This window comes from Bos indicus, chromosome 6 (genome assembly GCF_029378745.1).
Source record: "Bos indicus isolate NIAB-ARS_2022 breed Sahiwal x Tharparkar chromosome 6, NIAB-ARS_B.indTharparkar_mat_pri_1.0, whole genome shotgun sequence".
NCBI lineage: Eukaryota > Metazoa > Chordata > Mammalia > Artiodactyla > Bovidae > Bos > Bos indicus.
Window position 1 is genome coordinate 71,020,171 of NC_091765.1, and position 19,512 is coordinate 71,039,682.

General features: G+C 41.1%; 1 non-coding gene across 1 annotated transcript; it reads right to left on the reverse strand.

The window, feature by feature from the left end:
* Positions 1-12,069: 12,069 nt before the first annotated feature.
* On the reverse strand, positions 12,070-12,142 carry TRNAG-UCC (transfer RNA glycine (anticodon UCC)). Its single transcript has one exon. It is a non-coding gene; the product is annotated as a tRNA-Gly (tRNA).
* Between the last annotated feature and the right edge of the window lie 7,370 nt (positions 12,143-19,512).

The following is a 19,512-nucleotide window of genomic DNA, read 5'->3' on the forward strand; positions in this document are numbered from 1 at the left end:
TAGAGGACAAATGTGAAAACACCAATTATACTGCCTCCTACAAGCTTAGGTATTCAATAACAAGTTCTTCCTTAATTTGAATTTACCACATCTAAGATTCCTTAGGGAGCTATGAACAAAACACGCCAAGCTTTGCACTTCCATTTTGCTCTTTATTAGTAGGTCCATAATATAAGATAGACAAGACATCAAAGTAACATAGAGGACACGACTGAGACGACTGGGATTCTATTACTGATTACACCTGAGAATGTGCTCAGAAGCTGTGCAATCAAAATGCTTTCATGCTTCCCTGGTGGTCCAGTGGTTAAGAGTACGCCTTGCAATGCAGGGGATACCGGTTCAATCACGGGTCCAGGAGGATTCCACATACCGTGGGGCAACTAAGCCTATGCACCACAACTACAGAGCCCACCTGCCCTACAGCCTGAGCTCCGCAACAAGAGAAGCCACTGCAGTAGAAACCTATGCATCACAACTGGGGAGTGGACCCCTGCTCGCTGCAACTGGAGAAAGTCCATGTTCAAAAATGAAGACCCAGTGCTGCCAAAAAAAATAAAAAATAAAAAACTAACTAAAAATTTTTAAAAAGAAGGTCTCCTTTAGGACCCTTCCTACACTGTGAGTAGGAATGTAAATTGGTGCAGCCACTATAGAAACAATATGGAGTTTCCTTAAAAATACCAAAAATAGAGCTACCGTGGGATCTAGCAATCTTACTTCTGGGAATATATCCAGAAAACTCTAAAAGTATATGAAAGATACATGCACCCCAATAGTCATAACAGCACCATTTACAATAGTCAAGACATGGATGCACCTTAAGTGTCCATCAACAGAGGAATGGATAAAGATGTGACATATATTATACTCACAATGGAATATTATTTCAGCCAAAAAAAGAATGAAATAATGCCATTTGCAGCAACATGGATGGACCTAGAGAATATCATACTAAGTAAAGTAAATCAGACAGACAAATATTATATGATAACACTTATATGTAGAGTCTAAAAAAAAATAATACAAAAGAATTTATTTACCAAACAGAAACAGACCCACAGACATAGAAAGCAAACATTTGGTTACCAAAGGGGAAAGGCAGGAGAGAGAGGAGAAAGTTAGGAGTATGGAAGTAACACATACAAACTACTATACATAGAATAGATAGGCAATGAGGATTTACTGTGTAACACAGAGAACTCTATTCAACAACTTGTAATAACCTATAATAGAAAATAATTTGAATACATATATATTTAGCCAAATCACTTTGCTGTATACTTACACAATATTATAAATCAACTACACTTCAATTTTAAAAAAGGCCTTGTATCCTAGGCTGTATGTAAACTTGGATAAATTATATATATTTAAGCTTTCTGAGTCTTAATCATCTCAATCTCATTGGGATTTGTGAGTGATAAGTATAATAATAAGTATACTAACAAGTATAATGTACTAATTAAATGCTGAAATAGAGCAGGTGTCCCCCAAATGTTACCTTCATTTCTTCATTAAGTAGTAATCTTCTAGTTTTGAACTGTAATTAGATATTCATTTATGTAACAGATGTTTATAGAGCAAATGTGTTTATATGGCAGACACAGTCCTATTTGCTGGGCATCCTATACTCTGGCTTGGGAGAGAACTGATAAATTGGCAGATGAAAGTTTATGTAATTTAGTGTAAAAAATATGGGATTCCATTAGGCTTATGCTACAGAGCTACTTTTTTCATTCAACTATATTTTATTTCATTGAAAATTGTCTGTATCAGTAGATATTAATAGAGAGCTTTTTCATCCTTTTATATAGCTGTACATTGTTCCAAAGTGGGTGTGTATACACACACACACATTATTTAGCCATTACCTTATTGATGGCCATTTGTGTTTTCTACCTTTTTTGGAGGAAGGGAATTGAAAAAATGATATCCTCATTCTTATGTTATTATACTGTATGATAATTTTGTAGGTTATATTATTTTTTAATCTTTAAATAAAATATCATGGGCCCCAAATACTATCAAATCTCATGATTTTAATGAGTAATATGTCTGTTTCAGTTTGAAAAGAGTGAAAAAGAAAGTGAAAGTCGCTCAGTTGTGTCCAACTCTTTGCAACCCTATGGACTATATAGTCCATGGAATTCTCCAGGCAAGAATATTGGAGTGGGTAGCCTTTCCCTTCGCCAGGGGATCTTCCTGACTCAGGGATCGAACCCAGGTCTCCCACATTGCAGGCGGATCTTTTTACCAGCTGAGCCACAAGGGAAGCCCAAGAGTACTACAGCGGGTATCCTATCCCTTCTCCAGTGGATCTTCCCGACCCAAGAATCGAACTGGGGTCTCCTGCATTGCAGGTATTTTCTTTACCAACTGAGCTATTAGGGAATTCTTGATTGATATTTGTCAACAGTTCATCAACCATGTCAGTTTTGGGGAAACATTTTGACAAGGTTTTTTCAAGTGAACCTTTCCCACTGTTCCATGTGTTTCCTCTGGGTGAGAGGGGAGTACCCAGGTGAGTGCAGGATGCAGTTCAGTTCAGTCCCTCAGTCATGTCTGACTCTTTGTGACCCCATGGACCACAGCGCGCCAGGCCTCCCTGTCCATCACCAACTCCTGGAGTTTACCCAAACTCATGTCCATTGAGTTGGTGATGCCATCCAACCATCTCATCTTCTGTTGTCCCCTTCTCCTCCTGCTCTCAGTCTTTCCCAGCATCAGGGTCTTTTCCAATGAGTCAGCTCTTCATTCACATCAGGTGGCCAAAGTATTGGAGTTACACCTTCAACATCAGTCCTTCCAATGAACACTCAGGTCTGGTTGGACCTCCTTGCAGTCCAAGGGACTCTCAAAAGTATTCTCCAGAGGGATGCAAATGGGACATTGAATTTCTGGGCTGCTTCTTGCTCAATATGATCATGGATGTGGGGGGTTTTTTTGTTTGTTTTCTGTTTGTTTTTTTTCCCTCTTCAGGTCTTATTTCTTTGAGGGTAATAATTCCTACCTACTTCTATTCACTAATATGCATCATTCATTTGGCAACTCATTGGCTATATCAACTTCAAGTCCCTGAAATTATCCTAAAGTACTTTTAGAATCTTTCAAAGGTCTGTCTCTCCCAGTCCCCTCCACTATAACCTGTGTTCCTTCATGCAACAGCCTTCCTGGAAGATTTATTCTTTGAATTAGAATAAAGACTATCTTCAGTTTTAGGTTCACAAAAAAATTGAGAAAAAAGTACGGAGAGTTCCCATATACCTCCTGACCCGTACAGGCACAGCCTCCCCCACTACTGGCATCCCCCATCAGAGTGGTACCTTTGTTACAACTCTGTATAATTCTACATTAACACAACAGTATCACTTTAAACCATAGCTTACATTAAGGTTCACTCTAGTGATGTGGAACATTCTATGGGTTTGGACAAGCATATAATGACATGTGTCCATCATTACAGTATCATACAAAGCAGTTTCACCGCCCTAAAAATCCTCTGTGCTCTGCCGATTCATTCCTCCCTTCCCCTAACCCCTGGCAACCATTGCTGTTTTTACTGTTTCCCTAGTTTTGTCTTTTCCAGAATGTCATATTGTTGGAATTACACAGTATGTAGCTTTTTCCAACTGGCTTCTTTTACTTATTAATATGCATTAAAATTCCTCCATGTCTTTTCCTGGCTTAATAGTTTGTTTCTTTTTAGTGTGAATAATATTCCCTTGTCTGTATGTATCATAGTTTATTTATCCATTCACCTACTTAAACACATCTTGGTTGCTTCCAAATATTGACAAATACGAATTAAGCTGCAAAAAAACATCTGTATGCAGGTTTTTGTGTGGACATAAGTTTTTAACTGATTTTGGTAAATACCAAGGAGCCCAATTGCTGCATCATATGGTAAATTTTGTGAGGAACTGCCAAACTGTCTTCTAAAGTGGCTGTACCATTTTTCACCCCCACCAGCAATGGATAAATCTACTCCACATCCTCACCAGAATCTGGTTTTGTCAGTGATTTGGATGTATAATTTGGATTTAGATTATGATAGGTATCCAGTAGTATCTCACTGTTCTCTTAATTTGCATTTCCCTCATGAAGTATAATGTTGAACTTTACCTTTTAAATTTTCTTAATCCATTTTATTGGTTTTTAGTTTGGTTAGTTACTGCATTGACATTCCACTGTAAAATGGTTCTTGCTACACAGGGTCATTGTGAGGAAGAAAGGAAAGAATCTTATCTCTGTAAATACAAAATCTCAGTTTATAGCTTTTATTTCTGTATCTTGCTCAAGTTGGATAAAGCCAGAGCTGGAAGTCATATTGGTGGAAAGTCAGTGCCCATGAAGTTCATAGGATAATCAACCTCAAATACACAATGCCTTGTGAGCACAGAGAAGGAAATAACTGGCTTTGCCTGAGGAGTTGAATTAGATTTTATGTTGCCTAGAATATAGTAACCCCTCATTCATTCTTCATCAAATGAGAGGACGTTTGAGAAGGTGGACTCTGGAGTTGGACTCCTTAGAATTGAAACAGTCCTCCATTAGTTGATCAGATTATGACTTTTGGTCAGTTACTTAACCTCTCTGTTTTCCCATGTGAAAAAATGGGGCTAATAGCAACCTGAAACTGGAAGCAACCCAAATGTCCTCAGTGGATGAATGGGTAAACAAAGTGTGGTATATCTACACTGTGCACTATTACTTAGTCGTAAAGAAAAAGAATGAAGTACTGATACATGTAACAACATGGATGAACCTTGAAAGCATTAGGCTAAGTGAGAGAAGCCAGACACAAGAGGTCCCGTACTACATGGCTCCATGTATATGGAGGGCCTAGGATAGGTAAATCCATAGAGACAGAAAGCAGATGGGTGGCTCCCAGGGGCTAAGAGGAAGGAGTCATGGGGAGTGACTACTTAACAGGTACAGGATTTTATTTGGGGTTGATGAAAATGTTTTGATGAAACAAGATAGCTGTGGTGGTCGTACATCATCGTGAAGGTACTAAAAGCCATTGAAGTGTACACTTAAAGGTGGTTAATTTTATCTTAAATGAACTTTCCGTTCAGTTCAGTGCAGTCGCTCAGTCGTGTCCAACTCTTTGCGACCCCATGAATCGCAGCACACCAGGCCTCCCTGTCCATCACCAACTCCCGGAGTTCACTCAGACTCATGTCCATCAAGTCAGTGATGCCATCCAGCCATCTCATCCTCTGTCATCCCTTTCTCCTCCTGCCCCCAATCCCTCCCAGCATCAGTCTTTTCCAATGAGTCAACTCTTCACATGAGGTGGCTAAAGTACTGGAGTTTCAGCTTTAGCATCATTCCTTCCAAAGAAATCCCAGGGCTGATCTCCTTCAGAATGGACTGGTTGGATCTCCTTGCAGTCCAAGGGACTCTCAAGAGTCTTCTCCAACACCACAGTTCAAAAGCATCAATTCTTCAGCACTCAGCCTTCTTCACAGTCCAACTCTCACATCCATACATGACTACAGGAAAAACTAGACTAGACGGACCTTTGTTGGCAAAGTAATGTCTCTGCTTTTGAATATGCTATTTAGGTTGGTCATAACTTTCCTTTCAAGGAGTAAGTGTCTTTTAATTTCATGGCTGCAGTCACCATCTGCAGTGATTTTGGAGCCCAAAAAATAAAGTCTGACACTGTTTCCACTGTTTCCCCATCTATTTCCCATGAAGTGATAGGACCGGATGCCAGGATCTTCGTTTTCTGAATGTTGAGCTTTAAGCCAACTTTTTCACTCTCCACTTTCACTTTCATCAAGAGGCTTTTGAGTTCCTCTTCACTTTCTGCCATAAGGGTGGTGTCATCTGCATATCTGAGGCTATTGATGTTTCTCCCAGTAATCTGGATTCCAGCTTGTGTTTCTTCCAGCCCAGCATTTCTCATGATGTACTCTGCGTATAAGTTAAATAAACAGGGTGACAATATATAGCCTTGACATACTCCTTTTCCTATTTGGAACCAGTCTGTTGTTCCATGTCCAGTTCTAACTGTTGCTTCCTGACCTGCATACAGGTTTCTCAAGAGGCAGGTCAGGTGGTCTGGTATTCCCATCTCTTGAAGAATTTTCCACAGTTTATTGTGATCCACACACTCAAAGGCTATCTCAACAAAAATACTCACTGGATATGCTAAACAGGAGGTTTGACATAGCTGAGTGAGTAGTAAATTAGTGGGATGGAAAATAGAGTTCATTAAATTACCCAGGGTGCCACAGAGAGCCGAGATATGCAAGACAGGTTGCATAGGATGTGAGGTAGTACAGAATTCTAGAAAGATAAAAGACAAAAATGGGATGAAGAGTATTTGAAGGGGGAAAAAAAACCCAGAATTTTCCATAAACATTTGTTGGAAGAGTACAAGCCTCAGATCCAGGAAACCCTAAAAGTTCCAAAAAGAATAAAAGAAAACTCATACCTAGGCATATTCTAGTAAAACTGTAGACAGTCTAAAGCCAAAAGAAGATCTAAAAGGCAGCCAGAAAATAAAAGTCACTTCCAAAGTGGTGACAATTAGACAGCTGGTGAGCTTTTCAACAGTAGTAATAAAAGACAAAAGACAGGAATAAACTATGCGATATGCTGAAAGAAAAAAGTGCTGCTAGTGTAGACTTTCAAAGAAAGCAAAAATATCTTTCAATAATGAAGACAAAATACTCTTTTTAGACAAACAAAAATTGAGAGTTTTACCACCAACAGATCTTTGCCCAAGAAAATTCTAAAAGATTCGTTTCAAGGAAAAATTTCAGATATTAGTAAATACTGGGTAAGTCGAAATATAATTTGACTGGATAAGCAACTAAATTAATGTGTAAATTATGGGATTAAATAAAAGGTATAACTAAAATAATTAATGTGGGAGTATTTATAGAGAAAGTGAAAAGGGTCACAGTGTTTGGAGGTCTTACAATGCTTGGGAGGAAAGGTAAAGATATTGATTAATGTGTTAAAATATGTACAGCAGTCACTGAAAGAAGACTGCCAAATGTCCCCTATATCCATTGTCCTTTTCTTATATAATAATGAAACTTTACTTTTTATCTGACCACATGACCATTTTCAGCCTTTGAGGCTACAGTGGTTGAGGTGCAACAGATTGCATTTTATTTCCAAATATGGGGTGCCCCTCCTCCTGGGAGGATTATGTATTTCCTCACCCTCCTGACATCAGGTTTGATCTCCTTTGGGAGGGTTTTATTTAAATACTGGTGATATCAGTCTTGGCCAGGTGATTTGTTTAGCCAATAAACTGTCAGTGGAAATGAAATATGTCACCTTCTGAGCAGAAGTTTTCAAAACCATCATGAAGTTCTACCATCTCTTTTTCTTCTGCTCTATCCTTAGCAATGCTTCAGAAAGGGACTGGGGCCAGGAACGAAGAGCAAAAGCTGATGTGTACATGTGACATGAATGAGAAATAAACCCACATTAAAGCCACTTGGATTTTGGAATTGCTGGTTACTATAGCGTAATTTAGCCTTAGGTGAGTGATACAGAAGTTAATGCCCAGAAATAAACCACTGCTATCACAACAAATAAACGAATACAACAACCTCAAATTAGCAGTATATAGTATTGGCTTTCAGAATGTGAAGTAGGTGCCTAGGAAATGTTAGTGGAGGCTAACATATATAGAAAGATGATAATCCATATTACAGAGTGGCCAAATATTGACCAAAACTTGCCTATGCTAACTTGAAAGACAAACTATGGATGGAGGTTCATAACAGTGTACAGGAGGTGGTGATCAAAACCATCCCCAATAAAGAAATGCAGAAAGGCAAATAGTTGTCAGAGGAGGCCTTACAAATAGCTGAGAAAAGAAGAGAAGAGAAATGAAAGGCAAAGGAGAAAAGGAAAGATATGTCCATTTGAATGCAGAGTTCCAGAGAACAGGGGGAGAGATAAGAAAGCTTTTTTAAGGAACAATGCAAAGACACAGGAAAACAAAAGAATGGGAAAGACTAGAGATCTGTTCAACAAAATTAGAAGCACCAAGGGAATATTTCATGCAAAGATAGGCACAATAAAGGACAGAAATGGTATGGACCTAACAGAAGCGAAAAATTAAGAAGAGGTGGCAAGAATACATGGAAGAACTATACAAAAAAGATCTTAATGATCTGGATAACCATGATGGTGTGATTACTCACCTAGAGCCAGACATCCTGTAGTGCAAAGTCAAGTAGGGCTTTGGAAGCATCAGATGAACAAAGCTAGTGGAGGTGATGAAATTCCAGCTCAGCTATTTCAAATCTTAAAAGATGATGTTGTGAAAGTGCTGCACTCAACATTCCAGCAAATTTGGAAAACTCAGCAGTGGCCACAGGACTGGAAAAGGTCAGCTTCCATTCCAATCCCAAAGAAGGGCAATATCAAAGAATGCTCAAATTACCACACAATTGCATTCATTCCATATGCCAACAAGGTCATGCTCAAAATCCTTCAAGCTAGGCTTCAACAGTACAGGAACCAAGAACATCCAGATGTACAAGCTGAATTTAGAAAAGGCAGAGGGACCAGAGATCAAATTGCCAACATCAGTTGGATCATAGAAACAGCTACAAAATTCCAGAAAAACATCTACCTCTGCTTCATTGACTATGCTAAAGTCTTTGACTGTGTGGATCACAACAAATTGTGGATAATTGTTAAAGAGATGGGAATACCAGACCACCTTATCTGTCTCTCGTGAAATCTGTATGCAGGTCAAGAAGCAAGTAAGAACCCGACATGGAACAATGGACTGGTTCAAATTGGGTAAGGTGTACCTCAAAGTTGTATATTGTCACCTTGCTTATTTAACTTACATGCAGAGTATATCATGAGAAACACTGGGCTGGATGAAGCACAAGCTGGAATCAAGATTGCTGGGAGAAATATCAATAACCTCAGATATGCAGATGACACCACCCTTATGGCAGAAAGTGAAGAGTAGCTAAACAGCCTCTTGATGAAACTGAGAGGAGAGTGAAAAAGCTGACTTAAAACTCAACATTCAAAAAACAAAGATCATGGCATCTGGTCCCATCACTTCATGGCAGATAGATGGGGCAACAGTGGAAACAGTGACAGACTTTATTTTCTTGGGCTCCAAAATCACTACAAATGGTGACTGTACCCATGAAATTAAAAGATGTCGGTTCCTTGGAAGAACAGCAGTGACAAACCTAGACAGTGTATTAAAAAGCAGAGACATTGCTTTGCCTACAAAGGTCCATCTAGTCAAAGCTGTGGTTTTTCTAGTAGTCATGTACAGATATGAAAGCTGGCAATAGAAAAGGCTGGGTGCCAAAGAATTGATGCCTTCAAACTGCAGTGCTGGAGAAGACTCTTGAGAGTCCCTTGGACTGCAAGGAGATCCAACCAGTCCATCCTAAATGAAATCAGTCCTGAATATTCATTGGAAGGACTGATGCTGATGCTGAAATCCAATACTTTGGCTACCCGATGTGAAGAACTGACTCATTTGAAAAGACCCTGATGCTGGGAAAGATTGAGGGCAGGAAAAGAAGGGGACAACAGAGGATGAGACGGTTGGATGGCATCACCAACTCACTGGACATGAGTTTGAGCAAACTCTGGGAAATGGTGAAGGACAGGGAGGCCTGGAGTGCTACACTCCATGGGGTCATAATGAGTCAGACATGACTGAACAACAGCAACAGCAATGAACTTATGATATAAGATGAAGAATGTGGGAAATACAGAATGGGATTTAAAAGTTGCACATTACCACATTGTAACAGCCTGAGATGACTAATGGAATGATCCATATGACCAAATAAATCAGTGTCACAATAAAGTAAGGAGATGCGACCCTACACTGAAAATGCACAGATCTTCAGATTAGAGGTTTTTAAAACTTCAGCTCTATGCTACCAACTCTTTGCTATTTAGTCACTAAATTGTGTCTGACTCTTTGAGATCCCATGGACTGTAACCCACCAGATTCTTCTGTCCATAGAATTTTCCAGGCAAGAATACTGGAGTGGTTTGCCATTTCCTTCTCCTGAGGATCTTCCCAACCCAGGGATGGAACCCAGGTCTCCTGCTTGTTGGGTGTATTCTTTACTGCTGAGCCACCGGAAAGACCAGAGACATATCTAAAGCATGCTACCAGAGACATATTTAAAACATAAAGACAATGGAGAGACTGAAAATGTAAAGGAAGAAAAAGAGCAGACCCTTAAGAGCAAAGCAAAGTGGACACAAATATCCAGCTCCACATTCTTTATTGCATAGACACAGCTAGACCATTCTCAAACTGGACAAAGTTCACTTAAGAACAAAATAGTGGAATTACAGTTCAAAAATAGCCTCAGAGGTTTTTATGATGGGTTAAATTGTGCCTCTCCAAAATTTATGTTCAAGTACCTTGAGATGAGATGAGACTGTATTTGGAGACAGGATCTTTAAAGAAACAATTAAGTTAAAATAGGGAGGGACCCAATCCACACTGAGTAGGGTCCTTACAAGAAGAAGAAATTTGGACACAAAAAGAGGCGCCAGGGATGTGTGGGCATGGAGGAAGGACTGTACCAGGACACAAGGAGAAACAGGTGTATCTCCAAACCAAGGAGAGAGCTTTCAAAGAGAACCGACACTGCAGACACCTGATCTTGAACTTCTAGCCTCCAGAACTTTGAGAAAACCACTTTCTGTTATTAGAGCCACCTTGTCCGTGACTTTGTTTGTGGTATCCAGTTTGTGATACTTTGTGACAGCATCCCTAGGATACTTAAGAAAGCCTTAAATAATAGTAGTAATTGCAATAATGTCATACCCTAGATCTTTTCAGGCCATTTCCTTTTGGAGAATTCCAAAGATCAAAAAAGCGGCCATGTGCAACAAGAAGATGTCTTCTGGCAACTCCCTCCTTACAAAGAGGCTTTTAATAATGGGCCTTGGCACAGAGGTAACCAGCATTGTGCCCTGGGGCGGGTCTCACCATTGTCCTCCTCTGTGGGCAGCCGAAGAGAGCCAAAGATGCAATGCCATCCAAGGGAGTGCCATCTGGGAGGATGTTTCTAAAGAAAACAGGAGGCTCTGGTTCCTGGATTTGCCACTCTGATCCAGTTTAATCGCTAACATCTATAAGAAAAGAAAAGTCCTCTTTCTTTCATATCACATTGGGCTAGAGCCAAATGAGATTCTTCATGCTGATGGTGAGGGGTAATAGCCATATCGTAATCATCATTTTAGAGAACATTTCTCTCCTACCAGCTCTTGCTGAACATATTTAGATTCTGAGATAACATTAGGGGGTAAGAACATTTGTCCTTTAAAGACTTCCATTTGAGGGCTTCAACTGCTCACTGGCTTTGTCATTTGTTATTCATATGTGTTCATCAAATTGTTCAAATGTTTTTATTTCCTCCTATCAATGGTTTCATTTAGAAAACACTTCGTATCATCTCCAAGCTAATTATTTAATAAAAAAAGGTTTCTTTCATTTTTTATTTTCTCATCTCTCTTCTTTTGACATTGAGGTCATTTTTCTCATCTGAAACTCCAATGTGTGCTAACTTTACATTTTTATAAATTCATACATTGCGGGCACTTTGTTTTGGTCCAGTGTTTTCCCCCCAGGAGGGGAAAGTTGTATTTATAGGCGTCTATAAATGCGAGGCTTTGTTGTGCTGATCTTTTCTTTCTTCTCACCCCCTCGAGGTTGTGGCTAGAAATCTGTGCAATTCTTGCTTTAAAAAAAAGTAAAGAATGAAAGACAATGTGATACAGTTGGTCTCTGTTGATTACTTGGTAGTCTGGTGACTGTAGAAATGCTGATCAAAGGCTCTGGACAGTGAAAGCCAAGCTTGTGGGGGAAGAGGCTGAGGGGCAGCAGGATTTAGGAAAGTTACAGAGCTTTGCTAGTATAATCTAATAACTTTTCATACCTTCTTCTTCTTTTTTTTTTTTTTTTTTTTAGATTTTTTTGATGTGGACCAGTGTTAAAGTCTTTATTGAATTTGTCACAATATTGCTTCTGTTTTATGTTTTGGTGTTCTGCCCACAAGGCATGTGGGATCTTAGCTCCCAGACCAGGGATCAAACCTGTGCCCCCTGCATTGGAAATGCAGAGTCTTAACCACTCGACCACCAAGGAAGGGCCCTTCTTTTCCTTCTTTCTTTCTTTCCTCTCTGCTCTTTGGTCTTTCTACTGCTCTCTATTTTTCCATATTTTGTTTTTTCCTTTCTTTCTTCTTTCCTTCATACATGGAAGGAAACTACAAGATTGAACCACAGGCTGGAAATGGCCAAATATCAGCAATTTCACACACTCAGCCTAATACTGGAGAAGGCAATCCCATGGACGGAGGAGCCTGGTGGGCTGCAGTCCATGGGGTCGCTAAGAGTTGGAGACGATTGAGCGACTTCACTTTCTCTTTTCATTTTCATGCACTGGAGAAGGAAATGGCAACCCACTCCAGTGTTCTTGCCTGGAGAATCCCAGGGACGGGGAAGCCTGGTGGGCTGCCGTCCCTGGGGTCACACAGAGTTGGACACGACTGAAGCGACTTAGCAGCAGCAGCAGCAGCAACCTAATACACCAAAATATTCAAGATTTAAAACTTCTGTACACAAAGAAAAGAGAATAACAGTACAATATTATTTTCCAAAAGTAGAGATTCTTCCTTATTCAAGAAGGCAAACTGGCTTAGGACTGGCCGTGGGTTTAACCAGGCCTGAATGGAATCCTAGTCCCACAACTTGTTCTTTGCAAGACTTTGATCAAGTGACTTTGCCTCTCTCAGTCTCAGTTGCCTTATCTGTAAATGGGAAACCTGGTACCTATTTTACAGGATTTTTCTGAAAACTGAAAGTAAACATAAAAAGGCATGACAATCTTAAAATTTTATTTAAGATTTTATTTTATTTTTTTTAATTTTATTTTATTTTTAAACTTTACATAATTGTATTAGTTTTGCCAAATTAAAAAAAAAATAAAGTGAGATTTTGAGGCTGAAAAAAAAAAAAGGCATGACACCTTACAGAGTGAGTGGTCTGACACATACACATGTCTAAGTTTTTTATGATACTTTGGTGATGAGAAAAATGCAAATTTATTCAAAAGCATTACTGAATACTTGTGGCTTCAAGGCAGAAGTTACAAGCTGATTCAGAAAGAATTGATCACATTGGAAAGAAAATGTATTAGTTCAGTTCAGTTTAGTTCAGTTGCTCAGTCATGTCCGACTCTTTGTGACTCCATGGACTGCAGCATGCCAAGCCTCCCTGTCTATCACCAACTCCTGCAGTTTACTCAAACTCATGTCCATTGTGTCAGTGATGCCATCTAACCGTCTCATCCTCTGCCATCCCCTTCTCCTCCTGCCTTCAGTCTTTCCCAGCATCAGGGTCTTTTCAAATGAGTCAACTCTTCCCATCAGGTGGCCAAAGTATTGAAGTTTCAGCTTCAACATCAGTCCTTCTAATGAATACCCAGGACTGATTTCCTTTAGGATGGACTGGTTGGATTTCCTTGCAGTCCAAGGGACTCTCAAGAGTATCCTCCAACACCACAGTTCAAAAGCATCAATTCTTCGGTGCTCAGCCTTCTTCACAGTCCAACTCTCACATCCATACATGACCACTGGAAAAACCATAGCCTTGACTAGACGGACCTCTGTTGGCAAAGTAATGTCTCTGCTTTTTAATATGCTGTCTAGGTTGGTTATAACTTTCCTTCCAAGGAGTCAGCATCTTTTAATTTCATGGCTGCAGTCACCATCTGCAGTGATTTTGGAGCCCCCAAAAATGAAGTCAGCCACTGTTTCCACTGTTTCCCCATCTCTTTGTCTTGAAATGATGGGACCGGATGCCATGATCTTCATTTTCTGAATGTTGAGCTTTAAGCCAACTTTTTCACTCTCCTCTTTCACTTTCATCAAGAGGCTGTTTAGTTCTTCTTAGCTTTCTGCCATAAGGGTGGTGTCATCTGCATATCTGAGGTTACTGATATTTCTCCCGGCAATCTTGATTCCAGCTTGTGCTTCTTCCAGCCCAGCATTTCTCATGATGTACTTTGCATATAAATTAAATAAGCAGAGTGACAATATACAGCCTAAGACCATGAGCAAATATGTAACCAAAACAGTTTGCCTCTAAGCATCAATATATGGGGGACCAAGTACCAGCATGTGATTGATTGAACAAGGATGGGTTTCCCCAAGACTTAATTCCTTTTGTGATATATCACATACATAGGGCTGTGGGCAATTATGTGAAGTAAGTGTGTGTGTGTGAAGAACATAGTGTCAGGAGTCAAAAGTCAGGATATACTGAAAGGTTTTTCCACAGTTTCAGGAAGACCTTGGAAATCTCATTTTCCAACTGGATGAGGCTCCCCCTCACTTCAGTTGTGCAGTGTAGAAGCTCTTTGGGGAATATATTCCGGGGCACTGGGTAGGGCTTTCTGTTTAAATACTGACTTAATTCTGGGACAGTGGCCACCAGGTACTCTGATCATCACACTGCTGACATCTTGTGGGGCTACAGCAAGAATCTCACAGTCCTGAGGGCATGACGGGAAGCCTTGTGGCTCCATTTCAAATACCCAATGGCTGGGATGAACAGCCATGAGGGGTGTAGGTTTAGTATTTGTCTGATTGCAGTGATTATGATAGTTCCTTTACAACTTTGGTTTCAACTGCATGCTATTATGGGCCTTCCCAGGTGGCTCAGTGGGTAAAGAATCCACTTGCAACACAGAAGAGACAGGAGACGTGGGTTCAATCTTGGGTCTGGAAGATCCCTTGGAGAAGGAAATAGTAACCCACTTGAGTATTTTTGCCTGAAAAATCTCATGGGCAGAGGAGACTGGTGGGCTACAGTCCATGGGATTGCAGAGACCCAGTCATGACTGTAGAGACTGAACACAAGCACATGCTAATATATAGCTTGCTGGCCAAGTAATATGCCTTTAAATACGTTTAATAATTTTTGAATCACCTTTAATTTTTTTAATAAGGGGGTATTCACACTCTCCTGTAGGTGTGTGAAGGATTTTGAAATTTGAAAAAGAAATTCATACCCTCAAGGAAGTCAGGAACCCCCGCCCTAGGCTCTGTGACTAATCTCTTCCTGTGTCTTGCTCACCCAGTGTCTGAACTGACCTGTCATTCAGGTCTAATGTTTGATCCTGGGGAAACTTTATGAAATATACTCCATCCTGACTGGGGGATAGTTCTCTACAGCAATGGGCCATGAGTCCCCAACCTCCCTTTGATTTCTCAGTCCAGGTCACCCTCTAAAGGATTCACCACCAACCACCTGGTCCCATTTCCCCTATTTTGATATGGGAACTTGTTTTTGGGGTGTCTTTTGTTTTTTTTTTTTCAAAACCAAAATTTAAGCAAAACCAAAATTTAATTATTTATAACATCCAAATTTCTCTCTATGGTTGTCTGGGTGGCTCAGACAGTAAAATTCACCTGGCAATGCAGGCGAAGACCTGGGTTGGATCCCTGGGTTGGGAAGATTCCCCTGGAGAAGGGAATGGCAACCCACTCAAGTATTCTTGCCTAGAGAATCCCATGGACAGAAGAGTCTGGCGGGCTATAGTCCATGGGGTCACAAAGAGTAGGACATGACTGAGCAACTTTCTTTCTCTTATGATAGGGACCTTTTTTTTTTAAGAGAAGAAAATGATTAGCTTTTAAAATTATGACCCTATCAGGAAACAATGTCACATTCCAGTCTCACAACCAGCAAAAGCTGAGGAGGAAAAATTACTAACCCTGGGGTTCTCCAGCCCCTTCCTCCTATGGCTAGCCCGGCCCAGTACGGAGATAACTCTGGGTTATACAGCATGTTTCACTGGCTTCAAGGTGAGCCTCAAATACCTTCCAGCAAACGCTCCCTGACACATCCCTGCCTTTACCCCATCACACGCCCTGCTCTCGAGGCATCCGGATGCCAACATTCTGGAGATGCCTCTTCTCAGCTCCAGCTGGAGAAGGACATAAACACACATGGCCGTCACAGCCCATGCCAGGATCGAAAAATGTTTGGCCACTAGCACTCTCTTATTTGTGGTTATTTCTTGCTTCTAATTTTGCAGCCCGCACCAAATCCTCCTCCAAGAGGATACTGCCTCGCAAGCTGACAGCTCTCGGGGTTGGGTGCGGGGAATGTCTAAGCTCAGCACACCACCTGCACTCATTCCGAGACTCAATCCAGGTCGTCTAATGAAAAGTGCCCTAAGCAGGGTTTCTCAGAGCAGTCCCTGGAACACAGCAGGAAAGCCAGTCGGCCCGCCCCAGCACCTCGTTGGCTGCGTTTCCTGTGCCCTCCCTAGCTTTCTTCCTCTTTCCTCTCTGCCTACATGCTTCTTTGTCCTCTTGCTGGTGCCGCTGCCACCGTGACCGTCCTTTTGTTGTGGGGGCCCATTGTGTGGGCCAAGTTTTGCCCCGGGGGAGGGCCTCAAGCTGGCTCCGTGGATTCAAAGTGCCGGGGCTGCCGAAGGAAGATTGTCTGACCACAAGCCACCTGGCATCCATCAAAGATAAACAAACACGCTGTGCTTATCACCAAGCTGCCCGGTGTAGCCAAACTGTAAATTAGATCCATAACGGCCTCCTCAGCGGCATCACACGGCCCAGACACAGACCCTGGTGGCCCTCGGTCTTAACTGCAAATATGGATACTTGAGTGTCACCACCTTGGCTTTAGTTGGAGTGTGAACTTTATTTCAAAATATCCTTTAAAGTTGAAATATATGTACACACACATACAAAGACTGGTAGCACAAGGCCAAGATATAAACAGTGGTTGCCTTTGCCTGCTGACTATGTCTGGGACTTCTTTTCTTTGTATGGTTTTATATTTTCCGAAGTTTCTCCAATGAGGACTTAATCATTTTTATAATGTTGAAAGCATGGACAGATACTTTTAATTTAAAATGTTTGAAAATCAAAACATCCTAACTTCTGTGTGGATGAGGAGGTGGAAAGCAAGGTGGGCTTAGTTTAAAAGGAGGGCAAATTCTAAAACAGACTTACAGAGATAGAAAACAAACTCGTGGTGACCAAAGTGGGAGGGAGGGGGAAAAACAGAAGTATGGGATTAACAGATACTGGCTTCTGTATATAAAATAGGTAAGCAACAAGGATATACTGTGTAGCACAGGGAATTATAGTCATTATTTTGCAATAACCTGTAATGGAGTATAATCTGCAAAAATACTGAATTGCTATACTGTACACCTGAAACTAATATAATATTGTAAATTAACTATACTTCAGCTTTAAAAGAAAAAGGCAAATTCTGATTATATCACAGCCAAGCACCTGGGTGAGTCAGAACCCAGTTACAGTTCCAGCAAACTTCCCCAGCGGAGCCATCTTTTACCTCAGGTCTGGGTCCTGTCACTGATGATGCACTCAGGGTTCCTGCAGAGACAGTGCTGATCTTCTTGTAGGATTTCAAACCAAGAGGGATATTGGGGAAGTGCTTTCTCCTACTCACCCCAGCCACACCTCTGCCAACTTTGCCTGAGGGCACAACAATCCTGGAACCCCAGAGTAAAGGCTAAGAGGCTTGTCAGTTATTTTTGGATATACCCTTAGGCGCTTCCTACTTTTCCTCAGCGGTCTCACAGAGCTGGTGGTAAGGTGGTTTCTCACCTGGTACAGTGCCTCACTCAAGTTTATGCAACAGAGCACAGATCTAGGTCAAATCTGTATCCATGTGAATAAAACCACCAGATCCCCTCCCATCCATCACTCCCAGGAGTCTTGTCCACACAGTGACAAGAGTTGACTCAAAAGTCTGGTTGTTTGGGGAGTTGTATAGATACAATTCTCATCAGAACATCATTCACTTCTACAGGAAAGTACACCAGCCAGACTGATCATATATCACAAGTATATCTGTGATAATACGATTTGAATCATTCATTTTTAATCTGATTGACTTGGCACTTGACTTGAGACTGAGGATGGCAAAGCTCTCCCAGGACACCCCATCTCTCAATGTATGCAAAGAGACACGGGATCACCATTCTAAACACATGTTCGATCGGAGAGTTAATTTTCTTTTTTCATTTTATGAATTATTTTGGAGAATTTACTCTATCGAATTTCAGAAAGTTAATTTTGAGCTCTAAGAAAGCAGATCCTGCTTTCTTGTCTGCTGCTTTCCAAAACAGTTCTGCCAAAATTCTTCATGCAGATACACTGCCGAAAGATAACAGCAACAGAAGTCATGTCATGAAGCTGAGGATCACTGGGGGAAATGCGAATCCACAGGCCTTCAGATCTGAGGCAGCATTCTCAAATGCTGAAGTCATCTCCTATCCACCCGAGGCCCTCAGATCTGCACATCGATGTATGAAATTGGAGGCTAATATGCAGGTATTGATTTCTCGAAGGGTGAGTGTCAATATTTACAATCCCAAGAGGTGGCAACTGATGGAGGCAAAAACCAAAGTCGAGCTGGCAACTACCAAGGTCACAGTGAGCAATAATCCTGCTCTTCACAATGCGGGTCAAAGCCTTTGCCTCCAAGTGGTGCCCCATTATTTAGATGAAAAGCAAATACTACATTTGGTCTTCTAGACACTACCAATCTCTATCACCTAACAGCCAGGCAATGTGAAACTCCAGGTAACTTACTAGATGTTTTCTACCACACAAGCTTGGTCAAATTAGTCAGCTCTGGGGACAGGGGTTTTTTTCCAACTAATTGCTCAAATCACCTATTCTTCCTTCAGTCCAAAAGCTTGTTCCCTCCTCTCCGTAAATATGAAACTGTCTCTCTGACTAGATTGCAAATCTTAAATAAGATTTCCTTTTTTCCCTCTCTCCACATCTCCGGCAAACTACTCGTTGTGTGTGTGTGTGTGCTCAGTTGCTATAGTCGTGTCTGACTCTTAGCGACCCCAAGGACTGTAGTCTGCCAGGCTCCTCTGTCCATGGGATTCTCCAGGCAAGAATACTGGAGGACGGTGCCATGCCCTCCTTCAGGGAATTTTCCCGACCCAGAGATTGAACCCACGTTTCCTGCACTGCAGGCAGATTCTTTACCCACTGAGCAACCTGGGAAACCCAAATTACTCTTAAAAGGCAATTGCAAGTTTATAGGTCTTTTCCCCTTGGTCAGTGGGCTAGCTGAGGTAAACAACCATGCATTACTCTCCTGGGAAGTCAAAGTTTGACTACTCTGCTGGATAGTGAAATCATCAAAGCTGCTCTAGTAATATCTATTGCAAGGATGGACAAAATTGGAGCTTCATTTTTGCAGTCAGGGTCTTTCAGAAATCAGGCGAAGCCTGGATCATTTCTATATTTAAAATGGGGAAAAATCCAAATTCTTAGTTTGAAGCTCCCTGTGTACACAAGGCCGGGACCAAAGTTCCCCCTGACTTGGCCCTCCTCCTGATGACATCCTCTTTGGGTTTGGCTGGGATAACTCAGGTCGTTTCAGCCCTGAATACCCCACATGCCTCAGTGGTACAAGAATGTAACTCTTTCC